Raw genomic sequence first — 13,782 nt, forward strand, 5'->3', positions numbered from 1 at the left:
TCAACTGCTAAAGCAATTCACTGCTTGAAGAGGTTGTGTGAGGGTGAAACAAACGTATTAAACTTTGTTCTGCCAAACTGAGTGTTCTGCCTTGAAACTATAATTTTGCTTTATTTAAGTTCTCCCCCAACGAGACAACTTCTGGACCTCAAGATGGACATTGTGTAGACTTTTCTGTCCGTAAACAACTTGAAACATTCTTAATCCCCTTCACAGAACTTATTACATCTGTAAATTGTACGGTTCTTAAAATGTCACATCTAGAGTTTATGAGTGTAAGCATGCAGAATGGAGAGGATTCTCTCAGTTTTATCAGAACTCTTGGCAAGCTCTGACTCTTCTCAACAAACCCAGTGCTAAGTCTTATATCATCCTTCTTAGAACTGGATTGGTAAACCATGTCATTTGTGAGTAGTTTTGGGAGATTTAGACCACTGTCCCATTACTACAGATCAAACCAGATGAGATTTAGGAGATGCGGTTGTATATGTGTTCACTGGAACATTGCAGGGATGTGCTGGAGAGACGTGGTTGTATAGTCTGAGTGAACATTGGGATCTTTCATTACATGAGCTGAGCCTCATTGTAAGTTTCCAATCTCGTACATAATCTCCTGAGAAAACTTGGATGTCAAAGTGAAGCCCTATGCGAAGGGAAAATAGAACATGCTTGATGGCTAAACCTCAGATGAACATACATGGAGCTCTTTCTTTTCTCACGCAACCATGATTCTTGCGCATCAGGGCCAGTAGTTCTCCGATCACTGAGATGTGTCGGACCACCCTGGTGCTATACTCGAGGGGGGAAGGGTTGACACTCAGAGGATTGTGGAGATGTCTGTACAACACGTTTAGTTGAGGTTGCGTCCACAACAGGGCAATAAACAGCAGGATTCAGATGAATCTCAACACTGTGGCTGTGTACTTGAGAGTGTTTGTATGATGTGTGACAATACATGATAATACATATAAAAATAAGCATGTGTACACTGTCTTTTTGTCTGGACCAACCTACTCATTCTGTGTAAACTTTATTTTGCACATTTTAAGAAGCATAATAAATAAGCACATGTATGTTACAATGATTTCTGAAGGATAATGTGACACTGACGACTGTAGTAATGGCTGATGAAAATTCAGCTTTATATCACAGAAATAAATGATATTTTAAATTACATTCAAATAAAAAAAACTGTTTTTTAAATTGTAATAATATTTCACAATATTAATATTATACTTTATTATTATAACTGACTTACAATTTTTTTTTTTTAAATCTTACTAAATAATCTTAAATCTTATGAAATGAGATTATATGCTGTATGTACACACAATTTACATTAGCTACAAAAAGAATAACTAGCCTTTTTATAAACATTATTATCAAAGAAGACTTTTAAGATCATAAATAAATTCAGTGGATTGAGTCCAAACTTTCGGCTGGTAGTGTACAACCGTGAGTGTGTACTTTAGACACAAAAACCGTGTGTATGTGTGTTTATAATGCCATTTTGCTGTGCTCAGAGCCTACAGGTAGGAGTGTGTGTATGTTTGTTTATCTGTGTGTGTATGTGTATATCTATCATACAAACGTGTGAGTGTGAGTATCAGCGCAGGGGCCCTGCTTAAAGCCCGGTCTTATTTACTCCTGTCAGCCTATAAAGCCAGCCTGAGTGCCTTGCTGATTGAAATCCCCTTTTGTGTGCTAGTCTTCAGTGATGTGGCTTTTCTCTCTGCCTCATCTTATGATGGAAGCCTGTACTGTTAATCTGAGAGTGGCCCCTGAAAGGATGAAATGAGTTCCTGGGCTGAATGCACTCTTTACCTCCTCTGTCTTGGACTATTCAGACGTGGGGCGTGAGAGCTGGCGGCTAACACCTCCACAACAATACACGGCAAAGCAGTGCAAACCTTCTTTACGCAAACTACTCTGTCTCTAGGAGACTTGTTTTTCCCACATTATCTTCTTGCTCACAAAATAGTAGTATGTCTTCCATTATTGCACCTCAAAATACAGTAGACATGCACTTAAAATGAAAGTGCATAATAGCAACAAAAAGGGCCAAAAAAATGGATCTGTGTGGCTGATCTGAACATTTTAACAAACAAATATAGTTAAAACAATTATTAAAGCATCTAATAAGGTACAGCATTTTCATGGTAGTACTAGGTACATGGCCTAAAAACTATTTCTTTTGTTTGTTTTTTTGTAAGAGTATACTTGATATAAAGGGTTTGGTCCAGCATCAATAGTGCAAGATATTGATTAGATATTAACCCTCTGGAGTCGACTAACACGGATATGCATTTTGTGGCATATTCTCCTGATAACACTGAAAAGAACTTAAAATTACACTTTCAGTTTTGATCGTACAGATAAGAGCAATACATCAATCGAATCTGTAAAGGGTCTACTTTTATTTGTATACACACATAATAACAACAAAACTTTGTGCATTTACAAAAAGAAAACAAACAGGGTGCACTGTCTCCCGCCTTCGTCTGCAGTGATCTTCATTTTGAAACGCGTCATTAAAATGATGTGTTTACTCAGCAACTACTCAACACAGAGACATGAGAGATATATCTATAGAAAGCTTGACATGTCTATTTTTAAACTGAGCAAGTTTTATTGATAAAGTAATCCATATGAAAACAATGCAATGTCCAGTCTTTCACGTCTCCCTTCATTATATCTAATGCGACCATGCCCACGCGCTGAATGCACTATTGATATTATAATGGTCCACTTGAAGCACGCAGAGCGTAAATGCCCTCTTCACAGCAAACAAAGCAGCGACACTGTATTTCAAGTTTTTTTTTTTATTTTACTGTTCAAGTGCTTAGAGGAATAAGACAATTCACCTCAAGTAGATGCGCTGAGAGGAATAAGCTTTGGATTACCTCAGAAAAAAGAATGAAGCAGCTTGATCCAGCAAAGATCATAAACATGAGTAAAGGCCTGTTCACACCAAGAACGATAACTATAAAGATAACTATAAAGATAACGATATTAGCGTCCACATCAGCGAACGATATCTTCTGTTTATTCTAAGCTCACGCTCGTCTGCCGCTTTAAATTCTCGAGCTCGTTACAGCAGGATCGATTCTGATTGGCTGTCAATTTTTTTATCGTTCATCAGCTGGAAAAAATCGTTTTGAAAGTGATTCCAACGATATCGTTTTTCTTTGTCTTTATCGTTATAGTTGTGGTGTGGACGCTGCTGTTCTTTAATACTGAAAACGATTTTTAGAACTATATTTTTATCGTTATCTTTATAGTTATCGTCCTTAGTGTGAACGGGCCTTAAGTCTTTTTTATTATTAATCTACTTGTATTAGTTTTCATATAACTTTTTAACACATTTTACTAGTTAGACTTTTTCCAAACTATAATTCCTGACTAAATGTATAATCAAGTGAAACATTGTGAAGTGTCATTCACATCATCTAAATGTTTCACGATGCCAGGATGTTTTTTTTTTTTTTTTAATGTATGTTCTATAACATAGACAGTAATATGATATAAAAGTTATAATGTTGCTGGCTTAATGTCAGTAATAATGATTAGACAAAACTTTACTATGATAGGTTAATTCTCTGTTCACGAATGCTTGTTTTTAAGAATGTAACTAAGCTTCTGTTCATGAATATCTGCTCTGGTGTAAATATTTTGAATGTGTTATACCCCGTCATTGGTGTTTGTGATCGTCTGAGGTATAAATGTATCAAATAAGCTGTAAATATCACTGATAATAAATGTGCTGTGTGGTAATTGTGTTCTTTTTTCCCTATAAATTACTACTAGTATCAGTGACCATCACAACACTGTTAATAATTTTATTTGTGTAAACAGCATACTTACTTTTTGAATATATTTTAAAATTTAATTTATTCCTGTGATCAAAGCTATATTTTCTGCATCATTACTCCAGCATTACTCCAAGTGTAACAATATACACTGTACCATTCAAAAGCTTGGAGACAGTATATATAGAAATTAAAACTTATTTCGCACACAAGTGATGATAAATACAATAATCATGTTACAAACGATGCTGTTCTTTCAATTCATCAAAAAGAAAAAACTGAAAAAATTCTTCTCAGCTCTTTTCAACATTATTATTAATAATAATAATAATAAAAATGTTAAGTAGCAAATCAGAATATAAGAATGATTTCTGAAGGATCATGTGACTGGAGTAATGATGCTAAAATTAGCTTTGAAAGTCAGCTTTGATTATTCCTAATAAACTGTTTAACTGAACTCGCAAGTGAATCTCAAGTTATTTTGTGGGGTAATTAAATTAAGGTTTCTACAGACATGAACCAGTTAATACATTTATTTTGTCCTCACATTCTTTCTTGTAACTCTTCCCTCTCAGTCAAACACCTGACTGAAAAGCTCATTATGCAACTCATTGTGCGGGCCTTTGTCTTCTCAGGTGTGAATCACACTAATATTGATGGTCAATCACGCCTACTCGAAATATGCCCTTTCGAAACAAGAAGTGTCTTAGAAAATTTAAATCAATCTGTTGTTTTCTGTGAGCGAGTAAACAAGATGATTTTCACATCATTTTGAAGCAAAAATTCTAGGCTACAAGGTTTTGAGAGTCTTGTGAATAAAGGTGTTTTATGACCTTATTTCAGTGACTTCAAAATTTTAGTTTTTCACTAACCACGCATAAACGTTGTTTTCTCAAAAACACAATCATGTACATACATGCTATTTACATATTATGGTAGTTCAGTTTGTACTGAATACGGTGTTTTCAGACTTTAGCCATGTATGTGTTTATAAGCAACTGAAAAAAGCACAAAAGTCAGGGGATGTCAAAACTTCTCCAGGCCCCCAAAACCCCCTAGACCTCAGAGGGTTAACCCTCTGGAGTCGATTAACGCGTATACGCGTTTTGGGGTATTTTCTCCTGATAACCCCGAAAAGAACTTAAATTACACTTTCAGTTTTGATCGTACAGATAAGTGCAATACATCAATCGAATCTGTAAAGGGTCTACTTTTTTTTGTATACAGACATAATAACAACAAAACTTTGTGCACTTATAAAATAAAGATAACAAACAAGGAGTGCTGTCTGCAGCCTTTGTCTGCGCTGATCTTCAGATACAAATGCGTCATTAAAATGAACTGTAACTCAGTGAATACTTAACGAAGAGACATGAGAGAGATATCTATAGAAAGCCTGACATGTCTACTTTTAAACAAATATTCTGTGATAAAGTAATCCATATGAAAACAACGCGATGTCCGTTTTTCACGTCTCCCTTCATTATCTTCTAATGCGACCACGCCCCCGCGCGCCTTTGAGATTCAAATGTTTCACTGAAGCGCGTGGCTTTTGAATACGCCCACACAACAGAAGACAACGCAGCGAGACTGTTCTTCAAGTTTTTATTATTTTACTGTTTGCTTCGCGATGAGAGGAAATAAGACATGATTCACCCCAAAAAGATGTGATGTGGTTGAGGATTTGAGATTTGGATTTCCTCAGAAAAAAGAATGAAGCACTTTATTCAGCAGAGATCATAAACATGAGTAAGTCTCTTTTTATTGATTTATATACTTGTACTAGTTTTCACATAATGTGTAAACATTTTACTAGTTAGACTTTTTCCAAAGACTTTTTCCAAACTATAATTCCTGACTAAATGTATAATCAAGTGAAATATTATGAAGTTTCAATAACAATATACACTACTATACCATTCAAAAGCTTGATGTAAATAATATAAATGTACCAATAAATGTAACTGTAACAAATGTAACAATCATTGCTGTTCTTTCAATTTATCCCCCCTAAAAAACCTAAAAAAAAATATTCTCAGCTCTTTTCAACATCAATAATAATAATAATAATAATAATAATAATAATAATAATGATAATAATAACAATAAATGTTTTTTTGTAGAAAATAAGATTGTTAAAAGGATTTCTGAAGGATTGTGTGACTGGAGTAATGATGCAAAAAATTCAGTTTGAAAGTCAGCTTTGATTTTTCCTAATAAACTGTTTAACTGCCCTCACAAGTGAATATTAAATTATGTTGTGGGATAATCTGAATGGCTCAAAATAAAACTACAAACATAAAATTATATAGATTTATTTTGTCCTCACATTCTTTCTTGTAACTCATCCCTCTCAGTGACACAGGTGACTGAATGGCTCATTATGCAGCTCATTATGCAGGCCTTTGTCTTCTCAGGTGTGAATTCATGATAGTTGACGCCTACTCGCATATGACTTTTACCAACAAAAAGTGTTTTAGAAAATTTAAATCAATATATTGTTTTCTGTAAGTGAGTAAACACGATGATTTTCACATCATTTAGAAAAAAAAAATTCTAGGCTACAAGCTCCAGTTCTCAAAATTCCTGGGAAACCAATTTTCTGTATGTGTTTTATTGCCTTATTCAAGTGATTTAACATTTTTAGTTTTTCACTAACCACGCATAACATTTTTTTTCTCAAAAACACAATCATGTACATACATGCTGCTCACATATTATTATAGCCTAGTTTGTGCTGATTACAGTGAGATTAGACTTTAGCCATTTAGATATTTATAAGAAACTGAAAAAAGCACAAATGTCAGGGCATGACAAAACTTCTCCAGGCCCCAAAAATACCCTTAGACCCCAGAGGGTTAACTGAATTCACATGAGCCTCAAATGGCTCTTTTAATATTGAAAACTTTGATTTGGGTGAAATTGCTCTTTTAGTTCTAAAAAAACTTTTATATGAAAAACTATAATATCATCACCTCACAACTTTCCAAATATTTACTTTAGTACTAAAATGGTTCTTTAAATGAAAAAAAAAAAATAATTCCAAATAACAATTAATAACAACTTAGGATATGTATGAAGATTTAGTAAAGGAAGCCGCTTTGTTAGAGTGCTACATGTCTGTTGCATGTGTGCTAATTCCTAGGCTTCATTAATAACAACTTAGGATATGTATGAAGATTTAGGTAGGATAGGATACTAAATGCAGATTAGCAAACATCCAGTATTAATGATTAGCAAATTTAGCTCAGAGCCTGACTGGAAACCTGGTCAAGCAGCTCAGAAGCCGTGCGTATCGATGGATTCCAACAGAGACGGAAGAAGAAGAATATCTCATTGTTGTTGGGGTGGAATTCCCCTCTGAGGAGAGATAAGTCAGGTTCTTTGTTCTCTGGCCTCTGTGACAGAGTGCTTATATAATGCAGTCATAGAAAATGGGGACTATGTCAGGCTTTAATGCAAAGTGGGCCTGTGGCCTGTTTATATGTTGGAATGGAAGGATGGAAAGATGAAGGAACTGAGTTGAGGAAAGAGAGATCATATGACCGTTGTCTTACATAAGGCACAGAAAGGATGTGTAAAGCTGAGCATCATGGCTCATCCACGCAGATAAAGTGATCAGGAAACATAAAAGGAGAGGGTACTAAGCAGTACTAAACAGTCTTTGCTATTTAGTCGAAGTCAACCATTTAAGCTAATTACTTGAAGGACTGTTTGTTGGACTAAATAATGGGTTTTCCTCATTTACAATGACAGCTATTTTATTGCTGGTATTCAAAGGTTGCTATACTGTGGTGAAGGGTGCGTAAATTGGCATAGTGTTTAAAAATCTGATTAGATATTTAGATATATTGCCTGTAAAACTAAGAAGTCATTCTATTTTGACAATGAATCAATTTTTTTTTCGCAAAAGGTTCCCTTTTAGGCTAAACTAAAATCAGACAAGACCAGTAGTTCTGAGCCTTTTTGTCAAGCCATTTTTGATTATTGTTGAGGACAAGGCATCCATGACTTTTCCAGGTTAATTGGTAAGGATTTTAAAAATACTTTTTACTCACAATTTATACCTGATTAAATATTTTAGAGCTTGAACTAAGATTTATCTTTAGCTTATGTTCTGTCTTATTTTAAATCATCTTAAATCATCTTGAGACCCCCAGCCTCCTAGTTAAAAATCACTGCACTATTTCATGCAATTGTACAAATCATAAAAGCGGGAAAGTCGTGGCCTAATGGTTAAAGAGTTTGACTCCTAACCCTAAGGTTGTGGGTTCGAGTCTCGGGCCGGCAATACCACGACTGAGCAAGGCACCGAACCCCCAACTGCTCCGCCGCAGCATAAATGGCTGCCCACTGCTCCGGGTGTGTGTTAACGATGTGTGTATGTTCACTGCTGGATGGAGTGACACTGTGTGTGCAGTTTGGATGGGTTAAATGCAGAGCACGAATTCTGAGTATGGGTCACCATACTTGGCTGTATGTCACGTCACTATCACTAAATTGTTAAAAAGTTTTTTTTTCTTTGTCTTGTAGGTGCTTGACGACCATCTTTTGTAACAAGCAGAATGCTGGTTTTATATTAGCAGGCAGTATTTAAAACTCAGCATGATGTAGAAACCGTTAATCTGCATCAAACTAGTATACACAAGACCAGTGTTTTCTCACAATTAAGTTGTTTCCAGCGATGCAGGTCACATACAGGAAATGAACAGGGAGGGAATCAAAGAGAGATGGAGGAGGAAAATGAGAGATCTCTCTTCTGACTCGGTGTGACTGTGAGGTTAGACTCTGGAGTGAGCAACACAAAGAGATTAACTCATTTACATCTGTTACCTACTCTAATGGCTTTTTGCAGCTAATTTCAGCCATCTGCGTTCTCTCTAAAGACTTTGTCACACAAAACTAATAAAAGTCATCTGGCACACAAAATTAGAGAACACAGAACTGTACAGAGAGGAAGATGGACTCAAAGACACTAGAGTACACAAACACACAGGCATCATGCAGCTGGACATATGACTGGGCATGCATTCCCTGACATAAATGAATCACATGCTTATTGACTGACTGACAAACACGTAAGGTTCTAATGCAGATTCTCAAAGTTAATTTATGGACAGTGGAAGAGAAGTATCATGGACAAGGGGGAAATTTTTGCTTTTTGAAACATAACAGAAATTATGACTTACATATTAGGGCTGTATTAGGTTAAAATAACTAATCATGATGAATCTAATTTTGTAAGACAGAAAACTACATTTTGGTTGTCAATTTGTGTCAGTGAGACTTGTACGACAAGAGGGTGTTATTGTTGAGCTTCAGTGATAATTAAATCATACCACAGAAATACCTTAAATTAATGTACTCTTGTTAAACATCCCATTTATGAATAAATTTGTCATTAAGTCTTTCTCAGAGAGTCTTTGTAAAGATTTCCTCCAGAATGGTGGAATGTGTCTCATGTGCCTTATTAGGGAAATTAATTGATGTAATAATGGCCATAAATAAACAAACAAATAAACAATCCACTACTATGTGAGTAAAAAGTAATACATGCAGGTTTGGTATTGATAAATAGGTACTTGGGCCTAATCTAATATACAGCTGAATTGTGTAAATATAGTGAGTAGAGTTTCTATTTCATATGCATCTGCTATTTTAACATGCTATATATTCTACACTTTCATTCAATACTGTTTCATCTTTCCAAACATTCATATTCACTGTATCTCAATGGAGAATGATATGTACTGTACTGTACACACATATTATACAAACACATATACTACCGGTCAAAAGAATAAGAATAACTAAGATGTTTTGACATTGTTTAATTCTCTTATGCTCATCAAGGCTGCATTTTATTTACCAAAAATACAGAAAAACAGTAATATTGTGAAATATTATTACATTTAAAAGAACTGTTTTCTATTTAAACATTTTACATTTTTATTTATTTCTGTGGTGCCAAAGCTGAATTTTCAGCAGCCATTACTACAGTCTTCAGCATTAAAATATCCTTCTTTAATCACTGATAATAAGAAGAAATGTTTATTGAGCACCAAATCAGCATATGATATGTTGTACAGTAGTACAAATGTACAGTTTTTATAAATGGCCTGGGAAGACTGACATTATCCAGTCAGTGCTTAATGCTAAGTTTTAAAAGCTGAGATGTTTGTGCTAGGTTTAGTGGCCTCAGATCAAAAGCGCAGTGAGTTCATGAGTTAGTAATGAGGAGAATAACACCCTGCTTTTGTCCACTCTTTTCAAAAAAGACATTAATGCCACTGAGATAAACTGTGTCAGTGAACTGAGAAAGTATCTGACATATATAGACGATGTGAGAGAGAAAGTGAGGAAGTTAGAATTAGAGAGACATGAGGCTCAGCACCATGATGGGGATCCATTAAAATCAGACCATCAGAACACACTCAAGGGTCACAGACTTTTGCTATAACATTAACCAAACAACCAAAATTACCCATTCATTTTACATACTGAGAACGCACATACACGCACGCGCAAGGGCCCTGAATTGTCACTGTGTCGTTTACAGAAACACCATAATTAAACATCTCAAAAACAAAGCACATAGTCTGTAATTACTCCCTTAACTGCCACACACCAAACCACAGGAGTCAGAGACAACATGCTTTTGTGGAGCTCAATAAGTGTGTGAGCGCATGTTGTCATTAATACACACATCTATGCATGTATTTACCTTATGTGTTTCTCTAAACATACATTTATAGACAGTCCCAAACCAACAGCTAATCAAAAATGATCTCTGCTTGGCTGAAATGCAAATGGTTAGTGCTAACTAGTTGGCTTTAGCAGTTTACCCCTGCATTGTTGTGCAAGACCACATTTGATCCTCACTTTAAGAAGCATGCATAAGCAAGTATGACATCAGTAGCGAAGAGCCAATCACATGTCTTAAAACAGAGAAACTGTGATTCGCTTCTTGCAAGAGAGTCAGCGTGATACACTTCTCTTTTATGCCTAAGATTGAGAGATTGAAAAAGATGAATTTGTAACAATCTTTGATTATCAAGCTAACAGTTTAGCCTACTGGCATAGTGCTTACAGGTTCAGAAAAGCTCTTTTGATTAGCTAAAATAAATAAATAAAATGCTATGTTTTTGAATGAATATCATACTTCTAGCAAATCAGACAGAACTATTAGAAGAATGTTAAATCATATGATCAACATTCAAGTCAATCTGATACATTTTATGAGTCTCCCCCAACTTTTTACATTGCTTCTACACCACTGCAAAAGTCTCTGTTGTAGGGCGCCATGTTTGTGTATGCGTTTGTGTGTTTGTGTGTAAGTTTTATCTATTGATTACAGCAGACAGTGAACCCCCACTGGCTGTTAAGTGTGTGTGCATTTCTATCTGTGTTGTGTTGCTTGTTTTTTGGGCCCCCTTCTGTCTCCTCTCATGAGGGAAAATCTCTGAATATGACAGGACATGAGGAGACCCGACCATGGCAAAGGACACATACTGTGTGGGGAGGACAGACACACATGTACATAACAAACAAACGCATACACACACATACACAACATCTGCGTCTGTTGGCATCCTGATCTGTCCTGTGTCCGTCAGAGTGTGTGTGTGTGATTCTCAGAGACACATTTGTGTCAGCATGATCACAGAGTATGCTTTTGTGTCTGTGGTCTCTCAGGAACACACACTGAGCTAACATTATTCTCTGGTTTCTGTGGCTTCTGAGGCCTTACACACCTAACCTCAACATGAAATGGCATTCACAATCATTTGACTTGTTTAACGGGATGTTTACTCAGAAACAGAAAGTGGGACTTCATTTTATCTATTGGGAATTATATTTGTGTTATTCCAGAATATAGTTTTTTTAAGTGGCAGAAAAAAAAACTCAAAACATCAGCAGTGCATAGGAGAAATGCTGTTGTCAATGATGTCTCATATGAAGGACAACTCTTTTCTGCTTTCCAACATTGCTAATGACCACTTTTGTACCCTCATCACCCTTTATGCAATTTCACTTGCTGTTAATTGAATGACAATTAATGGCCTACTTCCCTTATCAGCTTCATGAGAGGGTTCTCATTAACCATGCTAATGAACTGACCAGTTCCTTATCAGCCACAGTTCAGCTAGCAGCTAGCAGCTAATGCTAATTTGCTTGATTATGAGTTAAACAAAGCTCAGTTTGACAATTTTGCTTGATTATGAGTTACACAATGCTGAGGTCAACAAAAATACAATGTAAATAGACCCATGGCACAGTGGTACCATGTTGGAATCAAAGTTTGGATTAATTAAGATCTTTTTAACATGTTTTTTTAAAGAAGTCTATGTTCATCAAGGTTGTATTTATTTCATCAAAATCAAAGTAATAATGTGAAATGCTATTACGTGTTTTACATGGTTTAATATATTAAAATATATTTATTGGATAATATTTTTGTGTGGAAACACTAATACATTTGTTTCATGATTCTTTGATGAAAGTTTAATGTATATAATTCATTTTGAAATCTTGAAAATGTTACAAAAAAATTTTGTAACATTATATACGTCCTTACTGTCAAGTTTTGATCTATATGTGTGTGTGTGTGTGTGTGTGTGTGTGTATATATATATTATATATATATATATATATATATATATATATATATATATATATATATGCTTGAGAGATAAAATATTAAATTACAGTCTGTCCACAAAAGTGTTTTTAGCCAGTTGAAAAAATGCCAGGCACTCTAATAAAAAAATAAAAATAATAATAATAAAAATAATAATAATAATAATATGCATTAATAATATTGTAATTTTTTCATATTTTATAAAATCACTATTAAAATATTAAATATGTTTAATAATCTAAATGTATTATACAAATTATTAAATTATCATATTACTATATGTGGCATATATAAACCATTTGGACTATAATGCCCATTAATGAGCAGTCTGAATCACTTGAAAACAATGTAAAGCCAGCTACAACCATTCTGTAAATTTTTCCACCAAAAAAAGTCTTTAAATTCCATTAGGTTTATCAAGTAACACTGACCATATCTTTGAAAAGACATTAATGCATTCCACGCAACTAAGCTCTATACCTTATAACCCCATCCACTCATATAGTAACCCTGACCGCAGGCTTTCTGTCACACATGAAAATCCATTAGTTTCACCTTTACATAAACCAGCTTTACAATCAAACTATTTGTTCAGAGGCCATTTCTAGTCATGCCTGTGGGAGGATCTACAGTACAGTCCACATGTGGATGAAGAAACTATGCTTTTCAAATGGAAGAGAACTCATCGGGGAAAGAACGATTACAATCTCCTCATGATACTAGAAGTAATAACACACATCCTAAAAATAAAAGCTTGTGAACCACAAACACAAATATATACACACAAACACACAAAGAAAAGGACAGACACATGCACACAGACAAATTTACAAATGTGCTTCTAGGTGCTGAGATCTCAGCGGTATACACTTGTTTTTATCTGACACAGTTGCTTCCGTTCATCTGTGGTGTGGATGTATCAATACACAATCGCCTGTCTTTTGTTCACAGGATGACTTCCCTATTTACCAACTCTCTCTTTTCTTTCTCTCTTATTTTTACTCCCTGTCCCTCACTTCCTCTTTCTAAATGGTCTCAAAACCTTCTGTACATTTTTCTACTCTCATCAGGCCACTACATGCTTTTGGTAAAGAAAAGTGGATTTCACCATTTATTTAATTTTTTTAAGTTTTTACGTACCTTACTGCACGTTTCGCTGCAGTTTCAAAGAGAAATGTCCACTGAGTGGCACTAAAATACGGGTTAGATATGTGAACCCTGGCATGTTTTTATTACGTTGATATAGGTACGTATTGCGGCGGTTCAGAATTCAAATATCCAGGCACTGTCGCTAAAAGTTAATCCTCTATCATGTTGGAAATATGCCCTACT

The 13,782-nt window shown here is 35.1% G+C and overlaps 1 protein-coding gene across 7 annotated transcripts in view; it reads right to left on the reverse strand.

The window, feature by feature from the left end:
• LOC109067363 (transcription factor SOX-5-like) overlaps positions 1-13,782 on the reverse strand; it is a 189,588-nt gene that overhangs the window by 121,616 nt on the left and 54,190 nt on the right. The window lies entirely within an intron of this gene.

This window comes from Cyprinus carpio, chromosome A4 (assembly GCF_018340385.1).
Source record: "Cyprinus carpio isolate SPL01 chromosome A4, ASM1834038v1, whole genome shotgun sequence".
In the NCBI taxonomy this organism is placed as follows: Eukaryota; Metazoa; Chordata; class Actinopteri; order Cypriniformes; family Cyprinidae; genus Cyprinus; species Cyprinus carpio.